The 20614-nt window shown below is 45.6% G+C and overlaps 1 protein-coding gene across 4 annotated transcripts in view; it reads right to left on the reverse strand.

Moving 5' to 3' along the window:
• Positions 1-4104, reverse strand: part of HIVEP3 (HIVEP zinc finger 3) — a 435370-nt gene extending 431266 nt beyond the window's left edge. For 3 of the 4 annotated variants that reach the window (XM_081818226.1, XM_081818227.1, XM_081818221.1), the window contains exon 1: positions 2935-3833. The gene's annotated coding sequence lies outside the window, so the exon portion shown is untranslated. Of the gene's footprint in view, positions 1-2934; positions 3834-3980 lie in introns of those variants that run through there. The other variant, XM_081818222.1, reaches the window with a different exon arrangement.
• Between the last annotated feature and the right edge of the window lie 16510 nt (positions 4105-20614).

The following is a 20614-nucleotide window of genomic DNA, read 5'->3' on the forward strand; positions in this document are numbered from 1 at the left end:
GAATCACTGGTCTAAAGGATACTGAAAAGCTTAGACCAATATTGTCCTGGCAAAAAAAAAAAAAAAAAATTGAGGTTACACAGTTTATTTCCACATGCACTATTAGACGACATATTTCAGCATATAAATGTTTGAGTATGAATATTCAAGACATGCTGCATCCTAAGCCAGAAACACATAAATTAACAAGAGAGAAATAAACTTAGAACACTCCCAACTATTTTTTCTGTCTTTGTGGTTTCCTGTGTAAATCCTACTTGTTTCCTCCAGATGATCCTGTTTGCCTGTCAATGTGGTAATGGTTTCACCCAGGCCTAATCTGAAGTGCCCCATAATCTGCGTTAGAAGGAAAAACTTCTAATGATTCTGAGCACTCCCCAAGGTGTGGCGGCTCTCTAGCACTTATTTAACAGGTGTCACTGGAAAACAGCATCCTCCAAAAGAAGGCTTCCGAACAAAAGCAGAGAAAAGCATCACCAACACGTCTGGTACAACTTAAGAGAACACCAGATTCCTAACGTGACCAAGAAGCACCGCACACAGCTAAAGGAGCCGGAGTAAGAGTCTGCAACCCCCACAGGGAAATACTGTTACATGCCTTCAGTAAGCAGAGGGAGTTTCCCACTGTATTTAAATGGGACACTCCCCTCTTGAGAAGAAAGAAAATCTGTTTTCAGTCTGCAGGGAACTTATATTAGCCACAGTCTATTATCCAGCTTTGGGGAACAGACATACATAGCTGTCTCTCATCCCCACCCCATCAGACTCCCCAGCTCCATTCGGGGGTTCTCCAATGCCCCTCTCACCCCAGGGAGATACTGACTTGTTCTTACCCTCTGATGCTTGTGGACAGGCAAGCACTGGGGGGGGTTCTGTCTTTTGGGGTCCATTCCTCCCCTCTTACCCCATGCCACTGCCTGTCTCAGTCTGGATCACCCCAATCCTAGATTCTGGCCAAGGCCTCCTAACAGTCTTCCTGGTTTCACATTTCCCCTCTAATCCAGGTTTTACGCCAACGATGGTCTTTCAAGAGCACAAGCCAGAAGGGCCCAGAATCCTTCTACGGTTTCCCACTCCCTATCACTGGATACCACCCTAACTTCTTTGGTGCACAGATCTGTGAAGCACATCCAACGTTTGACCCAAGAAGAGTCCAAGTAGGAGCAGGATGAGCAGGGAGTGGGAAGATGCACACACGTGAGGGATTAATCCACTGGATAGATGGAGGGAGAAGAGGGAGGACGGTGTTAAACTCAATGACAGAGTTTCCTTTCAACCCTGACTTCTTGTGATTCTGAGAACTCCTGGGTCTGCCCCTCAGAGCCTGCCATCATCTGACCCCAAGCCCCTCAGAGTCATGCCAAACTATCCCCCACAAATGCCCCTCACATAGTGCTGCACACGGTTACCCCACCTCTACAGGATGACTTCTTTCCTGGTCATCTTTCTTTTTTTTCTTTTTTAATTACAAAAGGAATGATGCTGGTGGCAAAAGCATAAAATAATATTGAAGTATTTAAGGTGAAGCCTCTCAACCATTACACGCCCATCATTAGCACTGGCAGCCAGGAGTGCAGTGCACGCCCCTTGCTCCCTCCCCATGACACACACACACACACACACACACACTCACACTCACACACACACAATCCACTCATTCGATACTTGATCTTATACTGTTCCTTAGGGAGGAGGACATTTAATTCTGGCGTGCACTCACGCATCTCTCCAGCACCCCATGAGGTTAAATCGAGTTAGTTCATCTGCTTTAGCCGCTGCTGTTCCACCAACGAGGGAATGCGAGGCAGGGAGAGCACGTGTCTTGCTCAAAATCACACATTAGCTGGCAGCCGAGTTAAGACCACAACAAGAACCCCTACCCCGGTGTTTGTTATTACACTGTAAAGTACTCTTCACCCACACTACAGAATGCAGTGTTGTACAGACAGAAGGTAGAAATAAATACCTGTTGAAAGAATAACCTATGGAAGCAGGACAGCACAATGGCTGGTTAAGTACTTGGACTCTGAACTCAGGCTACCTAGGTTAGAATCTGGCTGTCCTTTACCTAACCGTGCAACCTGAGTCAATCAACTGGGCCTCAATTTCATCGTCTGAAGTAGGGGGTAATGACAGTACGTCCCTTACAAGGTCATTGTGAGAATGAGATAACTTAGTATCTATAAAGCACCCCAAACAGTGTCCGGTACGCGTGCTAATAAAATCACCGTCACAGCTCTAATAGAAGCCCCCAAACACAATAAATATTCTTAAATCCTTCTTAAAATTGAGGCTGGCAAATCAAAACCACATCTTGTTAGCTCCATACCTCGTCCCAAGAGAAATCAGCATGGGGGAAAAACTCAGATGATATAACTAGAAAAAATATCTAAGTGACCCAGTGACTGAAACCATTACTCCAGGGAGGAACGACCTCATAGATCAGTAACACCTACTGCACCAAAGAATAAAAAACCTTAACAGCCTCTCACAGTCATTATCTAAGTAAAGTGGGCTGCAAATCTGCTGGAGAATTGTTTTTGCCATGATAATATTTCTAGTAAATTGCTGCTTCTATACTAAATGTACTGGTGGTGGGGAACTGGCATGCTAATAGAAAGATTATTATAGGAACACAATTAACATGAATTAGATATTATTAAAGATTCAACTACAACAGTGCCTGACTACAAGAGATTTCAGGCTGTATTGCTTAATGGGCAGATAAAAGTGCTAATTAAGCCCACTCGTAGAGGATGTCCCTAGGCAGGTCTGTAAACCACAGGCAGCAAGAGGTCTATGTACTAAATGAGGAGCTGTATTACCAACCCAGTTGGGCATAGTCCTACAGGGAGATGGGGAAAGAACAGGAAGAGCCAAAGTTTTCTGCACAGGAGGGGTAACCTGGTAAAGCAGACAAGTATCCAAACTTACCTGAATCTCGGGTTGGTTGGTTGGTTTTCCTTAGCTACTTCCTCAGCAATACTTCTAAAACCGCCTTTGCTTAAGTGAAGAAGATCAAATAACTCACCATAGACTGGTGACCCTCAATAAACAGCATAAGCAAGGAGAGGCAGAGAAAGCCTTGCCATTTATTACCAAAACCTTGCCAGGCAACCGGAAGACACTGAATAGCTAGCTCTCCCGGCCGCACCTTGGCCCAAAGCATCTCACGGCAAACAGCCTAACGCTCCCAGTGGCTCTGAAAGAGTTGCTAGACTGAAGGCATTAGCCATGCGTCTCAGGATCTACTTTGCTTTCCCACCTTGTTAATTAACTAATCAGGGATAGCAAAGCACCTCACAAATATAAACTGTCAGGGAAACGCTAAGGAAATTCGCCTACCTGGTCTAAATGTCAATACTAAATTAGGAAAGGGAGAAGAGCTGAGCTGTCCCCAGTTGCAGCAATCCTGGGGCCAGGGCTCGCTAACCAAGGCGGACCGACCCGTGTGCCCTGCAGCAGCCTCCGGCCCCGGGGCAGGGCTCTCGGCAGGACTTCTGGAAGGGAAACCTGGACTGGAGCCACCCCGGGGCAAAGGGAACGCTGCGCGCCAGGCGCATCCTCGCGGCTCAGCCTCCATCTCCCCGCATCTCTGGGATGTCAACAAACGCCGACCACAAAGTGAAACTTTCCGGGCCCCCGCTGTCGCGCTGGGTCTCTGCCCTCTGCCCGTGAGCGCGTCGCGGGGACAGGTGTGGAGCCGGGCCTCGGGAGGGGACCCCCGCCCCCAGCCCCTGCGATTGTGTAATCGGCCCGGGAGGGGGTGCTCAGCGTCGGCCCCACGCCCGGCGGCGGAGGCGCGGCCCCGGGACCCCGCGGCAGGCGCGGAGCCCGAGGCTGTGGGGGGTTGGGGAGGACAGTCGTCCCGCCCCCCGGGACCGCCCCCGGGCGGCCAGGAGAGCCGCGGCGCTGACATAGCCGCGGCGGACCGATGCCAAGGAGGGGGCGCGAGGACTCGGCAGCGCGGCCAGCCTTACCTGCGCACCGAGCCGGCACGGCGGGAGGCGGCTCGGGATGCCGGGACGGCGGGCGGCGGGCGGCAGCGCTGGCAGCCACCCCGCCACGGCATGTAAGGAACCGCGGCGGCGGCTGCGGCGGCGGCGGCGGCGGGCGCGGGACTGACAGCCCCAGGCCCCGCCTCCAGGCCCCCGGGCCCCGCCCCCTCCGCGGCCGCGCGCCGGGCCCCGCCTCCTCCGCCCACAGCCGGGGTCAAGCTGGGTCCACCAATCGGGGGGGGCGGGGGCGCTCGCTTCCGATTGGCCTGAGAGCCGCCCGCCCCGCCCACTCCCCCATCTCCTCGGCAGGGAGCGGCGCGTGCGCGGTGGCGGCGATGGGCAACGCACGAGTGCTGGCGTTCTAGGTCCCCAGCGGTGGGTACCCGGCGTCCTTCCTAATCCGGGAGGGCTGGGAGCCCTGGATGGCCTGAGGAACCAGGAATCAGACTCAGACTACATAGTGGATTGTCCTTATTCACCTGTAGACAAATCTGTGGGAGAAAACCAAACCAGAATGAGCCAGGCTCTGTCTAACCAGAGGAGACCCCAAAATTGTGATCTGCAACAGAAAACGAGCCACCAGCCCGGATGCATCTGCGACGGATCCCAGGGGTGCCTTATCCACGCGCTGGATTCGCTCCCTGGTCAGCAAGGGTCGTGTGTGTGCAGAGAGTCTAGCAGTTGAGAAGCGAGGTTAGGGCGTTAGGGTTGTGCCAACAGAGAAAGTGAGTGATGCTGAACTAAGTGGCCCTTCTCCTCCAGCACTTACCTCCTCCACCCCCACCCCCTCTCCGAATCTCCCGCCTCTCCCTCTGCGCAAGTTCCAGTACCCTCAGCCTGTAAACAAGATCAAGTCTCTCCCAGCAAGAATAAATTCAGCAATTTCAGCAATTTCACTCCTCAGTGTGTACTCAAGGAAATTGGAAACATACCTACGCAAAAACTAGTACACAGATGTTCACAGCCTATTCATAATGGCCAAAAGTTGGAACAATTAGAAGGTCCATCATTCGATGAAAGGGTAAATTTTGGTTTATCCATACAATGGAACATTACTGGACCATAAAAGGGAATGAAGTAATATGGATGAACATTGAAAACTAAGTGAAGAAAGCCAGACATGAATGACCACACAGCATATGAGTCCATTTTTATGAAATGTCTGGAATAGGCAAATCTACAGAAAATAGATGAATGGCCACCAGAGTAAGAGAAAATAGGGAGCAACTGCTAATGTAGCATTTTGCTACCCCTTCTCATCCAAGATTCTTGCAATGGCGGCCTACATGTTTTTACCCCTCCTTCCTCATCTCCCATTTATATATTAGTTCCCTAGAATGTGGCTTCTGCTGGTACCAGAGCTGAAATCTCCGCTCTCTTTGAATCCTGAAGCTTTCTGTGACCCTGAACATTCCTGGTTCTCCTCCTCCTCTCCATTCTTTCTGTCTTTTGACCTTTCCCTTGGCAAGCCTATTTAAAATATTGATGTTTTCTGTGACTTCTTCCTAGGTTCTATTGTCCATGTCTGTGAGTTCAATTACTGCTTCAGATTCTAACATCCACCTGATGCCCCACAGGTTTCTCAAACTCAGTGTGTCCTAAGCAATCTGTCATCTTCTGTCCCCCTACTCTGTACCTTCTCTCCAGTAGTGATATCTGTTGCTGCCTGCTACAACCTGGGAGCTATCCTTGATTCTTCCTTCTTCCTTCTTCTAGAATCAACCAACAATTTTTATCCCATAAGTGTTCTTAAATCCCACAGTCCTTCTCCATTGGTACCACCACAGCCCTAATCCATACCCCCATCATCTTTTGCCTTCTGATTCCCTTCATCTTTTGTCCCCTTCAAATCTAGCTTCCAAACAGCTGTGGAAGTGGACACCCATTGCTTTAGCTGATATAGCTGGCATTCATTCCTCTTTCTCATGTTAGCAACACCCTGATCTTGCTTTAGGAACCCACCCTCCCCCATACAGGCTTGGTGAGACGGTCAATCAAGATGCTGACCTTACCTGACCCAGGCTAGGTGTGCCCTCAAGCTGAGGCAATATGACAGTCTTCATCTGGAATTTGAATTCCAGGCAGAGCCACATAAAAACTGAAAGTGGTTGGACCTGATTGTTCCCAACCAAGGAGAGTCCTAGGCAATTCCTGCTATCTCCGCCCTGGGAGCTCCATTCAGAGCTTGGGTGCTGCAGCTTTTCCTTCAGTGTTCTCCGAAGTATTCCTTCTTTGGAAATTACCCAGAGTTGCCTGCAACCATAGAATCTAATCAATACAGAAATACGTCTAAGACACAAAACTTGTCCTTACCTACCTACAACTGTTTAGAATCGTCCCATCACCCATTGGAAGGCCTCCAAGCTCTGTATCCCAGCTCCTGCCTGCCTGCCTCTCCCACACCTTTTCTCCCCACTCTCTGCCTTGCCCATGCTTTTCTGCCCTTCTGAATTACTGGGATATCCATGGCAACACCCTGTAAGATTTCATGCCTCTGTGTTCATGAGTCCCCTCTGTGTAGAATACCCTTCCCTGTTCTCCCAAGCTAACTTCAACCTTCCCTTAAGGAGTTCTCCTCCAGAAAACCTTTCCTGGTTCTCCCTGCTCCCAACATTCTGTCCTCCTCTGTGTTCTTAAAGCACCCTATTCTTCCACGTATTATTGCACTTACTGTTGTGGTATCTTACTTATCCATTTAATTATCTGCCTCTCCTACTAAACTTGGAGTTCCTTGGGGGCTGTAGCCTTCCTTTCTATATCATTAGAGCTTAACACAGTGCCTGGCCTATGGTGGGTGTTCAGAACTCTTCCTTTCTTCTTCTTTGCTTCTATGATTCCTGAATAGGAGAAAGAGATCTCTTTGAGGGACATTAACAAGCATTTTTCCCTAAAGGATGAAAAGCAAAAATCCAGGCCTAAGGCATCTCATACAGGTTGTCCAAAAACTGTATTCCAATACCAAAAAAATGTTCCAGAAGGTGGTTAAACCCTCAGTAAGACTAAAAGGCACTTATTTAAATGATATGGCTCTCATCTCTAAAATCTACTCAATTTCTCTTGAAAGCCTTCATGGCTTAATGAGATGCAAAATTAAGTAACTCAGACAATTGTACTCATTATTGTGACTAACTGGCAAGGTGTGTTTTTGTACTTACTTGTAATCATAGCCAAAGAATAAACTGAATATTACAAGCAAACCCATAGTTTCATTTAGACATCTGTTGTGTAACACGTACTACCTCAAATGGGATTGCGTAGCCATCCATGCACAAAAATGCTGAGGAGGAGAGCTGGGTGTTAGTCCCATTTTGGCCATGACCAGCTGCTTGACCTTGGCTGAGTCCCTGCCCAGTCAGCCTCCCCAGTACCCACTCCTTTATTGCACCACCATCAGAACCACATTTCCTTGGAAACGCAGTTTTTCTGCACTCTAACCCAAATAGTCTTGCTTAACCTGACTCCAAACTCCAGGAGTTAGGCCTAGTTGGCTTAAAGCAATCATTCTATCCCATCTCTTTGGTTACAGAAATCCGTTCCATGGAAGACATGAAGCCCAGTCAAGACAATGAGATTTGAGAAGATATTTTCTAGGATTTCTGACAAAAAGAAGATTGCTACCCCTGCTGTAGCCCCTGTCAATGATATAAGGTCTACAATTAATACAGCCACATGTGACCACAAACATAGAGACTAGATTGCCAGACAGTATGTGAATCCTGAGGAAGGCAGAATGGGAAAATTAAAATGAAACAGAACCTCAGTTACATTATTGAGCAGTGAGCAGCCAGATCAACACCTGAAACTGTTGCCCCATACTTTCCAGTTATATTAGGACTACTTATGTAGTCCTAATAATAGCACTTAACAATCTCTCTGGGCCTCTATCTTCTCATAAATAAAATAAAGATAATATGAATAATCTTTAAGAATTCTGCCAGCCTTCACATCCTATACCTCTCTGAAGGGTAAATATACTCATAAAAATTTAAGTGCATTATCCAGTAATGCACTAGTAAGCACTAAGGAAAATAAGACTCTCCAATATAATCCAACAAAAGATAACTGAAACTAGAAATATAAACAGAAATCCTTAATCTCTGCCTTACCCAGATCTCTACCCTCCCCACACACACAGCCACTTGTTTCTACACTCTGAAAATAGGGAGGGAGGGGTGGTCTGGGGAGGAAGCATATATGGTAGGCCTGCTTTAGAAGACTGGATTCTTATGATGGTGCCCATGGCCTTAGACCCTTTGTTCAGATGCTGACCTCTTCCACCACTCTTTGACCTGAGCACTTCCCTGCACCTTCTCTCTCTCCCCAGATCTGATATCTGAATCCTACATTTAACTTGCCAGCATCCCCCCCATGTCTGCATTCCCAGCATTGACCACCTTCAATCAGTTGGAAATGATGATGTATTAGCCAACAACTCGAGAGCACAGATTTGTTTATCTGTAGCAACAAGGCCTAGAGGAAGGAGACCAGGATGGTTATTTAGTGGAGCAGAGTCACTTAATAAAAGAGATTAAGCACCTTTAGAAGCCTGAAGGGTCGAACAAACTGTCAGATACACTGCACTAGCAATTATGTGCAAAAGCTTCACACAAGGGATATGTAGCCCATTTTGAATAATGTATCTGGACACGCAATTGTAATCAACATCCTGATTTGAAAAAGCATTGCCTGGGTCCCTGTCCGATACTGCATTGGGACACCAGGGCAGGCACCGGGAACATCAGGAAGAGGTGATGTGGAAAGAACCGGGGTTGCTTTCCTGGAAATAGAAATTAAGAACATGCTGCTGATTAAGTTTGTTCTTTGTTCTGGCTTTGCAAAATTCATGGGGAAAGACAGATCTTCAGCACAGCTTTGATTGATTCATTTAACATTTTATGACCAGATAACCTTTGCATACAGAGATGACTAAGACAATGTTCCTATTCTTCAAGAGCTCAGGAGCTGGGGGAGGAAATGGACACTAGATCAGTCAGGTCACAGCAGGAAACAGAGCTTGCCCCATATGGCTCAAGTGAAGACTTCAATGAAAGGACTATTTGGGGGGTAGAGAAGGTACCCAGATACCAACAACAGCAGGAAACCATTACCACCCCCTGAGAATGAAGAAGCAGCAGAGGAAACAGGAGAGGGGGAATGTGGAGGAGAGGATGTCTAGCAGGAGCTATAGTCAGGCAGAGATCCTGCCAGAGGAATGGCTTCAAAGCAGAGCCAGAAGGGAAAAAGCACCTTGAACTCTTGCCTTCCTCCCATTCTCTAATCTGCAAGTGCCTATCATCGGCTGACCTGAACAGAAAACCTGCCAGCAAGGGAGTCCAGATGATGTAGTCCATAGTGCTCAGCCTCCCAGGGAAAGAATAAAGCAGAGAAGGGTGGAGAATGGACCCGGTAGCATTAACAAAGAAGAATCGGTCCACTCCATCCCACTGGCCATCCAGCCTCTAGTTTTGCTCTTCATTTGAGTGATGAAAATCTCATCTCAAACACAGGGAGAAACAAGTGTCGTAAGGCACTATATTATTACTGGTGATGTCATTTCAAGTGTCCTCCCTGGTGGGAGGTTAGCTACCTTTGTATTCTTCATACAAAGTAGTAGGAAAAGGGGCAGGGTGGTGGGGGGAATCAATTAGAAAAAAAAAAGAATCAATAAAGTAAGTACAGCTGCTATCTTCCCCTTCTGTAGCCTGTCATGAGGCCAGAGCTGATAATCGTGGCTTCCTTCTTTCATGATCCCTTTTATGTTTACCTTACCCTCTACAGCATCTCAGCAGGTGGGGAGCCCCAAATCTTCATCTCAAAATAACTGAGCCCTTACTCATCCTCTCTGGGTTGGGTTGCCAGTTTCCACTGAAGTGGCTCCATGAATCCCCTGGTACTAAACACAGTCTTCTCAGCTCTATTGCACTGAGCAACCCCATTTCTCTCCGACAGCCAGGACTTCTCTTCCTGTGATCCAGTGGCATGAGAAGTCCCAAAATACCAGGGACAAGCTCAGCTTCCAGTTCATCAGAACCATGGCCGTGTTTCTTGGTGGGAACATGCTTCTCTCAGGAATCAACACCCCAAGTCTGTCAAGCCCAAGATCACAGAGATGGAAACAAAGCTGCATTAAGCAGAATATTAATTGTAAGAGTCACAAGTACACTCCTGAGCTTACCTGTGGTTCCTACCCATGTGTTCTCAAGCCTTGTGTGGCATTGTATCCTAGCTGGCCTACCAAACCTTCCTTGTAGACATCTCAGAAGCCCCATGTTGAAGATGACAGAGACCTTTAGCCCTGGATGACAATACAGAGCAGAGCTGCCGGCAGATTTCAGAATTGTTATATATGAGAGAAATGCACACCTAAATTCTTTAAGGCATTCTCTTGCAGGCTGCAATTGTGGTTCTTAGCACAACCATAGGTGGTGCTCTTTCTGGCTAGGTTGCTGAGAGGGGGGTCGGGGTGGAGAATGGGGAGAGAGGAGAGCCTCTAGCCCTGTAACTTGAGCTCAGAGATACCTATGTACTGCACATTCCCCACCAGACAACCCTGTGCCTCCGAAACCACCCTGTCTTTCAATTCCAGGGACTGCTCTTGCTCAAGTGTTCTCCCTCAACAGTGGAAGGGAGAGTGGGGGAAGAAGGAACACTCAGAGGCTGGTAGGGCTGCTTGAACCAGCTTTGAATCACTACCTGCCCCATCTAGTCCATCGCCGCCCTGCCATACGTCACCATCCCAGCCAGCACTAATGTGCCCCCACTGTTTCTCTGCCTTGAAAAGAAGGAGTGGGCAGTGACCGGCCTAGGGAAAGAGAAAGAATTCAACTCAACTAAGCGGCTTTCGCCTGGCCTACCCCAACCCACCTCCTACCCAGCCCCCTTCTGTTCTGTGTCCTTGCTCATCATACGGAGACACACAACTACGTTCTGTCTTCCCAGGGGATTCTCATTGTCTTTGTAATGGTTGCTCGGATGCATCGACCTCCCTCTTCCGTCTGTGGCTTCATCAGGGAAGGGTTGAGGGGCCGGGGCTAGTTCCCTGTCGTGGGCTGGGATGAGGTTTCAGAGGTAGGGAGGAGACAGGTCTTGGAGAACCTGTAGCAGGAGGAGGCGGAGGATTAATAGGAAGGTGGTTACCTAGCATATGATTCCATTTATATGACATTTCCAGAATAGGCCAATCTGTAGAGACAGAACACAGACCCATGGTTTCCAGGGGCTCAGGGGTAGCAGGATGAGGAATGACTGCTTAATGAGTATGAAGCTTCCTTTTGGGGTGATGAAAATGTCCTGGAACTAGATGGGGGTGATCGTTGCATACCACTGTGAATATACCCAATGCCACTGAATTGTACACTTTAAAAATGGCTAAAAATGTGACTTTTACGTTATGAGAATTTTATCACAATAAAAAAAAATTAGTCAGGGAGTTGGATTTTATGTTAATGGGAGACCGAAGATGCTCAAGGTTTCCAGCATGAATCTGGTGGTGACTGAAGTAAGCGGAACTTTAGGAGAATCATTTGACCTTGAACTCCTTCTTGGAGCATCTGTTTCGTTCAGCATGGGGAAGTGATGGGGATGAAGAAGAGCAGGCAGAGAACAGGCCAAGTGGAGGACGCTGGCTCCAGAAGGGGAGAAGGGCAGGCGTCTGGGCCATACACCTTTCTTTCCTGGATTTTTTTCTTTTTTTTTTTTTTATGTCATGTATTTTCTATTGTTTTTGTTCCTTTGTTTGTGATTACTCAGCATTCTATCACCTTCTTATTGGGGAGAATTCCAAGGAGGAGAGTGTCCTCCTCTGTAAATCTTGGTTATGGGGAGGGACCTTCCTCCCAGTACCCAGAGTGGGAAGGCTAGAGACTCTCCCTCTGGCCCCACACCCCCACCTGCCAACCACACCAGACCTCCGACATCTGGCTCAGCTAGCAGAGTACTCCTTCTGGGACTTTGAATCACAGACAGTGATGCAAAGACAGAGGAAGTGAGAGACTGCTTATGACAGTCGAGCCCAAGGATGAGTGTTCACTGGCGGCAGCAGCGGGTGGCGTATGGGGCTTTGGCCTTGGTATCCAGGGGCAGCCGCACCTGGCAGCATATTCACCACACTCACCCTGAGGGGTGACCTTGGCTGTGGTAGCTGCTGCCTGGCCTCTTGTTCTGGATATCTTCCGAGCCTGATTTGCCAGCCTCCCTTCAATTCGCAAGCTACCTGATATCCTTTCAGTAAATTCCTTGAGTGTTCGAGTTAGCCAGAGCTTATTTCTGTTACTTATAACTAGGGACCCTGGTACGTTGCTGCAGCCCTATCACCTCCCTTCAAAACAGAAAGCATGGTGCATTCCAATTAAATGCTGATGGCTCCTTGCAAAACTAAAGCACTGTCTGCACCTTGATTTGTGTGTGTGTGTGTGTGTTTCACTTTAAACATTGCAGATGTGAAAATAAACTGCATTTCCATGGACTGAGTTATTGTAACTATGGTGATGGGCAGAAGGAGCGCTGTGATAGCAATTAGGAGACCAGGCCACGCTGGTTGTGCAACCTTGGGCAAGTCAGTTTCTTCTCTATTCAGGCTGAGATGAACTGTGAGCCCTTTCCCACTACTTAAGATTCTAGGATTCAGGAAATGCAAAGGAAATCATTTATATCAGCACTGTGCTTAGGAAAACAAACTGTTCTGTCTCACAAGGAGGCTCCGTCTGATTCAGTGTCACACAACTAAGACAACTTCAATTGTTTGTCTTTACTTCATCTATTAAATAATGCCCAGCTTTGTAGACAAGCAACAAAAGTTAATATCAGCCTCATCTCCCCATGGGGTATGCCATCTGCAATAATACTAATGAGAGCTCACACTTGGATAGCACTTACTGCATTCCAGACAGTGTTCTAAGAGTTTTACATATATTAGTTCATTTAATCCCAGCAAACAACCCCATGAAGTAAATGCTATTATTATCCCCTTTTACAGATGACAAAGCAGAAGCCACAGGGAGGTTAGGTAACTTGCCTAAGGTCACACAGCTAGTAGGTGACAGAGCCAGTATTCAATGGAGCACTCATGTCTCCTACCTCTTCCCCGGGTCAGACAGTAGCAATGTAATTTCCCAGTGAGATGATGGAGTTGTGGTGTGATTTGTGCCATTAAATAGCTTCTAGGCCACTCTTTGCCTCCACAAAGGTTGCATTTAATCTTAATCAACCGAGAAAGGTGAGTGTCTATCACATTTTAACACTTCAGTGGAGGATCTAGCAAGGGAATCCCACTCTTCCCCTGAGGGCTGGTCCCATTGTTTAATGGCATTCCATTTCTCCAGAAAGTCCTGACATGCATCCTCTTTCACACGTGAGAGCTTTCAACTTCAGGCCAAATTTTGGGGGCAGTGGGGAAGATGTCGAAAAAATACAGTCAACATTTCTTCTGTGAAGATCCTCTGTGTTGAGTGCCTGGACCGTCAAGACTTGACTATATGTGGCCTTGGGCAAATTATTACTACTTCTGAATAGTCTCCCCTGTGACATTCATTTGCTCATCTGTCCCGTGACAGGCACAGAGCTGAGTCCTGGAAACAGGGAGGTTGGAGGGGTGGCTGGGCAGGTAGGTGTTGGTCAGTGGTTCTCAGCCTGGTTGGGCTAGGGGTCACCTAATGGAGCTTTTCAAAATAAAGGTTCATGTTCACTGGATCCTGATATCCATGTGGAGGCCAGAGTGGCAGGTGGATCTGGGGGCGGGGCATGTGTTTCAAAAAAGTCACCCCCATTTATATCTCATCTTCCTTAACCTTGCCTCCCACCCACCACTGCCCAACCCCTCATCCCAAGTACACTTACTCTTTCAGAGCCATTGAAATTGGTGATTTCTGAGACTATTTGAGCTGACAGTAAAATTCTATGGTTCGGGGTGCCTGGGTGGCTCAGTCGGTTAAGCGCTTGCCTTCGGCTCAGGTCATGATCCCAGAGTGCTGGGATCGAGTCCCGCATTGGGCCCCTTGCTTAGCGGGGAGCCTGCTTCTCCCTCTGCCTGCTGCTCCCCCTGCTTGTGCTTTCTCTCTCTGTCAAATAAATAAATAAAATCTTTTTTTTTTTAATTCTGTGGTTCATTCATTAAGATATTTCTCAATTCAACATGCCAGGCACTGGAGATCCAGGGTGAATAAGACTTAGGTAGACAGTCCTTGCTCCCTAGAAGCTCTCAATCTGCTTGGGGCTGACCAACAATTAAATTGCCAGTATCTATATTAACATGAAGGGCCTGGGATGCAAGGGAGCATTTTATAAACTGAATGCCCCTTGGTGACAGTTCAACTTTCTCTTCTCCAGAAAAAAAGTGATTCCTTTGCTTTTTTTTTCAAAGTTCCTATTTCCTAATGACCAAATACAGCAGTGTAGAAAACACCCGACAAGTTCCAAACCCAAGGCATTTACCTTCCTGCTGGTTTCAGATGCAAAGCACATTCTCCGTGGCACCTGATACCAGCCGCAGATCTTGCATGCTAACACTCCTCTACCAAAAGGCCATTTTAATGAGGAACTTGGTTCAGGCATCAGCCATAGAACATTAATATTCATGGTTAATATTTGTAAAAACCTTCATTTCAATCTTTTGTTTCTGTTGAGGGGGGAGTCTTAAAATGGCCAGAAATTCCCAATTCCTATTTATTCTATCTAGGCCTTTTCTTTTTGGCTTCCATTATTTCATCAGGGTTGGCAAGGAAAGTTGGTTCTGCTCCCGTTCAAGTGTTAAATGGATACTCATGTGTCTCTTTGCCACACTGGTATAATTAATTTTATTGCAAATAGGATTTTTCTTTCTTCCCCTTTGCATGCAAATGTGCTCCCCTTTCAGTGTTTGCATAATAGCAGTAATTCTTTCATTTGTACAAAAGAACATGCATTATTTTGAAAGATAGATGGAGCTTTGATGGAGAGATTATTACATTTCCAAAAGCAAAGAGAATAAATCAGAATTTAGCCAGACACTGACTAAACACCCCCTTCCCCCAACTGCACTGATCACGGGCCAAGTGGCTAACACAACTGTGCTTTCCTCCCAGAGAATAAACCTTGCAGAACAGTAGGACCTTGCTGACTACTCTCTATTCTTTGCCCTTCTCTGCCCTGCTCTGTGCACTCTCTCACCTGGGCTCCCTTGCTGTCTGGCTTCTGCTTGGGTTTGGCCAATGGTTGGCAGCAGCGTGAGAATGGAGGTGAGAGTAGAGGGAGGCTGGGGTATTTGCTGCCCTGCTCCCTCCCGGTTTGCCATGGCTCCAAAAGTAGCTGTGTTCTTCTCGGCCTTGGCTCCTCTCTGGTCACCTTCTTCTGCAACCCCAGCTCCCACTGGACTCTGGGAATCCCCTTCCTTCTTTTTGCTACTCCAGGCTAGACCCTGCAAGCTTCACTCTCTGCTGTGGGCTAACCCTGCCCATATCTATCTAAACAGTCCTTTATATTCAAGTCCTTTGAGTGTGTCCTTTCCTACCAACACACTGAGAGAAGCACCGTAATCCTAGGATGTCACTTAGCTCACCAGAAATTCACATACACACACATGTTCCATAACACTGGGGAAGTGATAAGGAAACCCCCAAACCACGGAAGTATAGAAGCATCTATATGTCTGTACAGTTTTTAGAAATTCCACCGAACAGGAGTCTTCCCTAGGTGTCTAATCTCATGGAAGTCATGTAGACATTTTGCCTGCCTGTCACTTAGTCACCTTCTTCTGGTCATAGCCCCCTGATTATCCTTGAGGAGCCATCTCTTCCCTTCTCTTGGTGCATGTGGATTTTAGCGAGGGCTATTCTCTCCCTCAGCTATGAGGAAATGTGAGACCCAAAGCTGCCACTCAGGACACCAGGTCCCCCAAACTACAGTGTCGGTTCAGGGATGGCCAGGCCAATAAAAACCACTTGGATGAAATTATCAGACTTTGGTTAGGGCAGCTAGGAAAAAGGTGCTTTCCTTCCTCTGATGTTGCTGAGGACAGAAATGGGAGCTTTGGTGGCCATCTGCCTTGAGGTACAGAGCCTGCCTGAGAAGTAAGCAATCACAGAGGAGGCGGCGCTAAGAAGTGAAGAGAGAAAATCTGGGCTTCAATCATATCACTTGAGCCCCAGATCAAGCCTTGCTTTGCCTTTGCAATTATGTGAGCAAATGTTCATTTTTGACATCTACTTAAGCTGAGTTTCTGTCACTTGCAACTGAAAGGCTCTCAACTAGCGCACTGAAGATAGAAGCTCTCTATAAACTAGGAACTATCGTGGACTGGGTAGGGGGCAGACAGAGAAGAAAAGAGAATTTACTATTTCTGGAGCATCTGTTGTGTGCTCTAGAATAGAGCACATATAAATGTAGGTTAATTTATTTAACTCTCAAAATAACTTTGCTCGGCTATGTTGAGGAACTTGCCAATTGCTACACAATTAGCAAATGGCAGGGTTAAGTTCAAACCAAGGACAGTCTGCTTACGAAGTTATATTTGTTCCACTCGAATGTGCTGTGATAATCTTCTTCATCTTCCTCCTCACTATCATCATCATCATCATCATCTTTAGAAAGCTCAGTGAGGATCTGGACCACAAGATCAGGAAGCTGAGATTCTTGGTTCCCAGAACACACAGACCCTGAGACATATATACGCGTCTGTACCAATAACTATGACATGAAGGAGAGAGTGATCAGTGCCAATAAAGAGGAGCAGACATCACATTGAGAGGGATTACTTCCATTTGAGGCACTGGAAGAGTTCAGACCCAGATGGCAGAAGGGAATCCAAACATAAGGTAAGAGTGAGCAAAGACATCAAAATTAGGAATGCCAGACCATCGAAAGATTCAGTTTGCACATTTACAAACTTCTGTCGTTCTCCAAGGTTCTTTCTTCGGCTGCCTAAATTTTCTTTTTCCTCTCATTTTAATGTAGTATGTTAGAAACATTTAACATGAGATTTACTCTCCTAACAAGTTTTTAAGTGCACAGTCAGTATTGCTAACTATGGTACAATGTTGTGCAGCACATCTCTAGGGCTGATTCGTCTTGCTTAACTGAAACTTTATGATCATTGATTAATAACTCCCCATATCCCCCTCCCCTCAGCCCCTGGCAACCCCACCCCACTCTTTGATTCTATGAGTGAATGAATTTGACTATTTTAGATACCTCATGGAAGTGCAATCATGCAGTAGTTGTCCTTCTATGACTGGTTTATTTCACTTGGCATGATGTCCTCAAGTTTCATCCATGTTATTACATATTGCAGAATTTCCTGCTCTTTTTATGGCTAAATGGTATTTCATTGAATGCATGTGTGTATGCACATATATACATATCACATTTTCTTTATCCATTCATCTGTCAGTGCACATTTAGGTTCTTTCCACATCTTGACTATTGTGAATAGTGCTACAATGACCATGGGAGTGCTAATATCTCTGAGATTCTGATTTTTTTGGATAAATATCCAGAAGCAGTATTGCTGGATCAAATGATGGTTCTACGTTTAATTTTTTGAGGAATTTGCATACTGTTTTCCATAGCAGCTGTACCATCTTACGATCCCATGAGTTGTACACAAGGGTACGAATTTCACAACACCCTCACCAACACTTGTCTTTTTTTAATATAATAGCCATCCTGACATTTGTGAGGGGATATCTCATTGTGGTTTTGATTTACATTTCCCTGATGATTAGTGATGTGGATTTTTTTTTCATAAAAGAAACAATCAACAGCGTGAAAAGGTAACCTACAGAACAAGAGAAAATATTTGAAAATTATATATCCAATAAGGGGTTAATTGCCAAAATATATAAAGAACTCCTACAATTAGCAAGGATGTGGAGAAAGAAGAACCCTTTTACACTGTTGGTGGTAATGCAAGCTGGTACAGCCACTCTGGAAAACAGTAAGGAGGTTCCTCAAGAAGTTAAAAATAGAGCTACCCTACAACCCAGCAATTGCACTACTAACTATTTACCCCAAAGATACAGATGTAGTGAAAAGAAGGGGCACCTGCACCCCGATGTTCATAGCAGTAATGTCCACAATAGCCAAACTGTGGAAGGAGCCGAGATGTCCTTCAACAGATGAATGGATAAAGAAGATGTGGTTCATATATACAATGAAATATTACTCAGCCATCAGAAAGGATGAATACCTACCATTTATATCAACCTGGATAGAATTGGAGGGGATTATGCTAAATGAAATAAGTCAAGCAGAGAAAGACAATTATCATTTGGTTTCACTCAAATGTGGAATATAAGAAACAGTGCAGAGGATCATAGGGGAAGGGAGGGAAAACTGAATGGAAGAAATCAGAGAGGGAGACAAACCATGAGAGACTCTTGACTCCGGGAAACAAACTGAGGGTTGCGGAAAGGGAGGTAGGTGGGGGGATGGGGTAACTGAGCAATGGGTATTAAGGAGGGAACATGATGTGATGAGCACTGGGTGTTATACACAACTACCGAATCATTGAACGCTACATCAAAAACTAATGATGTACTATATGCTGACTAATTGAACAAAGTAATAAAATAAAATTAAAAAAAAAAACCTCCTACAATTAGGTAGCAAAAACAACTAATAACTTGATTTTTTTTAAATGGGCCAAGGACTTGGATAGACATTTCTCCAAGAACAACATACAAATGCCAACAGGTATTTGAAAAAATACTCCGAGTCTCTATTTTCTCTTCAAGTTCTTCCTTGTCAATAACAAGACCAGAAAGCGGATAATTCCAGTCTCCCACTTACCACAGTGCCGGGCACAGTCCTTCCACACTTCACAGCAGGACGCGGAGAACTCTTCAGTCCTCCAATATAAATACACCTACTCTTCAATGGAGTTCACCTTGAAGACATGAGCAACAGTGAACTGGTAACCATGCTGGCTGGTGGGAAAGGTGAACCTACAAGCCTTTGACTGTGTCCTTGAAGTCCTAGTGTGTCAAGGCTCCTATCCACCTCCCAAAGAGTTGTCATACGTTCCAACATTGACACTTGTTCTAAATATGGTGTGAATTCAGCCCTAGAGACACAGTCCTTTTTCTCTCTTCAGCAGAAATCCTGCTTTTGACCTCTCCTTTCTCCTACAGTTGTCTCATTGCTCTGTGAACAACTGACAAGTTTTTGCACATGCATCGATGCCTTGTTTTAGCACCCTTCCATCCCACATCCATTCACAAAAGGTGCTGCACTGATGTTAAACCAGGCAGACAGACCAACCCCCCCCCCAACCCGTCATCAGTGCGTCTGCTAAGTAAAACACACCAACACACAGTGCACTATTTTTAAAAGCAAGTTAAATAAGGTGCCTTTAAAGTTGAGTCCCCCGGGATTGAATTGAGTCCCTAAGTTCTTGGTTTTGTGAGCCCAAGGGACCAAGCAGGTTAGCTTTCATTGTTTAACTAGGCCACTTAAGCCACTGAGCCCTTGTCTAATAGGACAATATTTATAGGCATTGCATCATCGCAGAGTTGAACTGTTCTTCTCAGACTGAGATCATCCTTCAGTTTGTTGGGATTTTTTTTTTTTAACTCAGGAGGGAAGAAAGGAACTGTGATTTCATTAATAGAAACTACTGATAAAAACAGAAGAGTAGAAAAATGTCAAGATGCTAACTTCTTAGTGGTGAGAAAGGCAGATTCTCTCCTGGCAAGATTTTAATTCATAGCTATGGAAAATTTGAAGGTGATATTTTGACCAAGGGAGGCTGTGGCAAATTTCATTAAAAATTACTAGTCTGGAAAACTCAATTTAGCCAAATTTTCTTCATTGCTGTTGTTTGATATAACTTTATTGTTCTGTGGTAGAGAGTGAGGCGGTTTTCATGGTTTGGACCACACAGGATACACTGTAAAAGAGTGAGTTTATTTTGCTATTATTTTTTTTTTCAGATGAGCTTTCCAGCTATGTCCTAGCCTCATGATTTGGATGTTTTATCTACCAAGGCTAATTGACACATATACTCATGATTTAATCATAATGATAACAATGCTTAACATTTATCGGGCACTTACTGTGTGCCAGGTGCTGCATGTAAATACATCAGATGTATTATGTCATTCGATCCTCAAGCAATCCTATTCGTTTGTATTATTACCAACACATAGAAGATGAGGAAAATGACACGTAAGACGTGTATGAACTGCCCAGAGTCATACAATTAGTAATCCGTGGCTCTGGGACTTAAAGCCAAGACTGAGGGATTCCCAGGGATTCCCAATCCTTTTAGCCACCACAGCAGACTGACTTCTATCAACAAATCGGTTGTGTACTTTTTCCATCCAGTCCTATAGTTGAATCATAGAATTTTCGAGTTGGTTTGGCTGGGGATGGTGCCACACTTACAAGACTTTTAAGTTGCTTCATTTTCTTTGAAACAATAAAAATGCTTACAAATTTTGGGAATTTTTTATAATAAATAAAAGTAAAATTATTTAATAAAAATATTATTTTCAGTGTGTAGTGATATGGCTATAATGTGTAGCTTTCAGAAACTACAAGTAAATGGATTTCCAAACAAAATGAAAAACTCAAAAAGGTAGATTGGACTTCTAATCCAGAGGAAGCACCAAAGATGAATGTTTTGATCCACCCTCTTTGCTCCA

Source organism: Leptonychotes weddellii, chromosome 4 (assembly GCF_054177405.1).
Source record: "Leptonychotes weddellii isolate Sample4059 chromosome 4, ASM5417740v2, whole genome shotgun sequence".
Classification (NCBI taxonomy): Eukaryota; Metazoa; Chordata; class Mammalia; order Carnivora; family Phocidae; genus Leptonychotes; species Leptonychotes weddellii.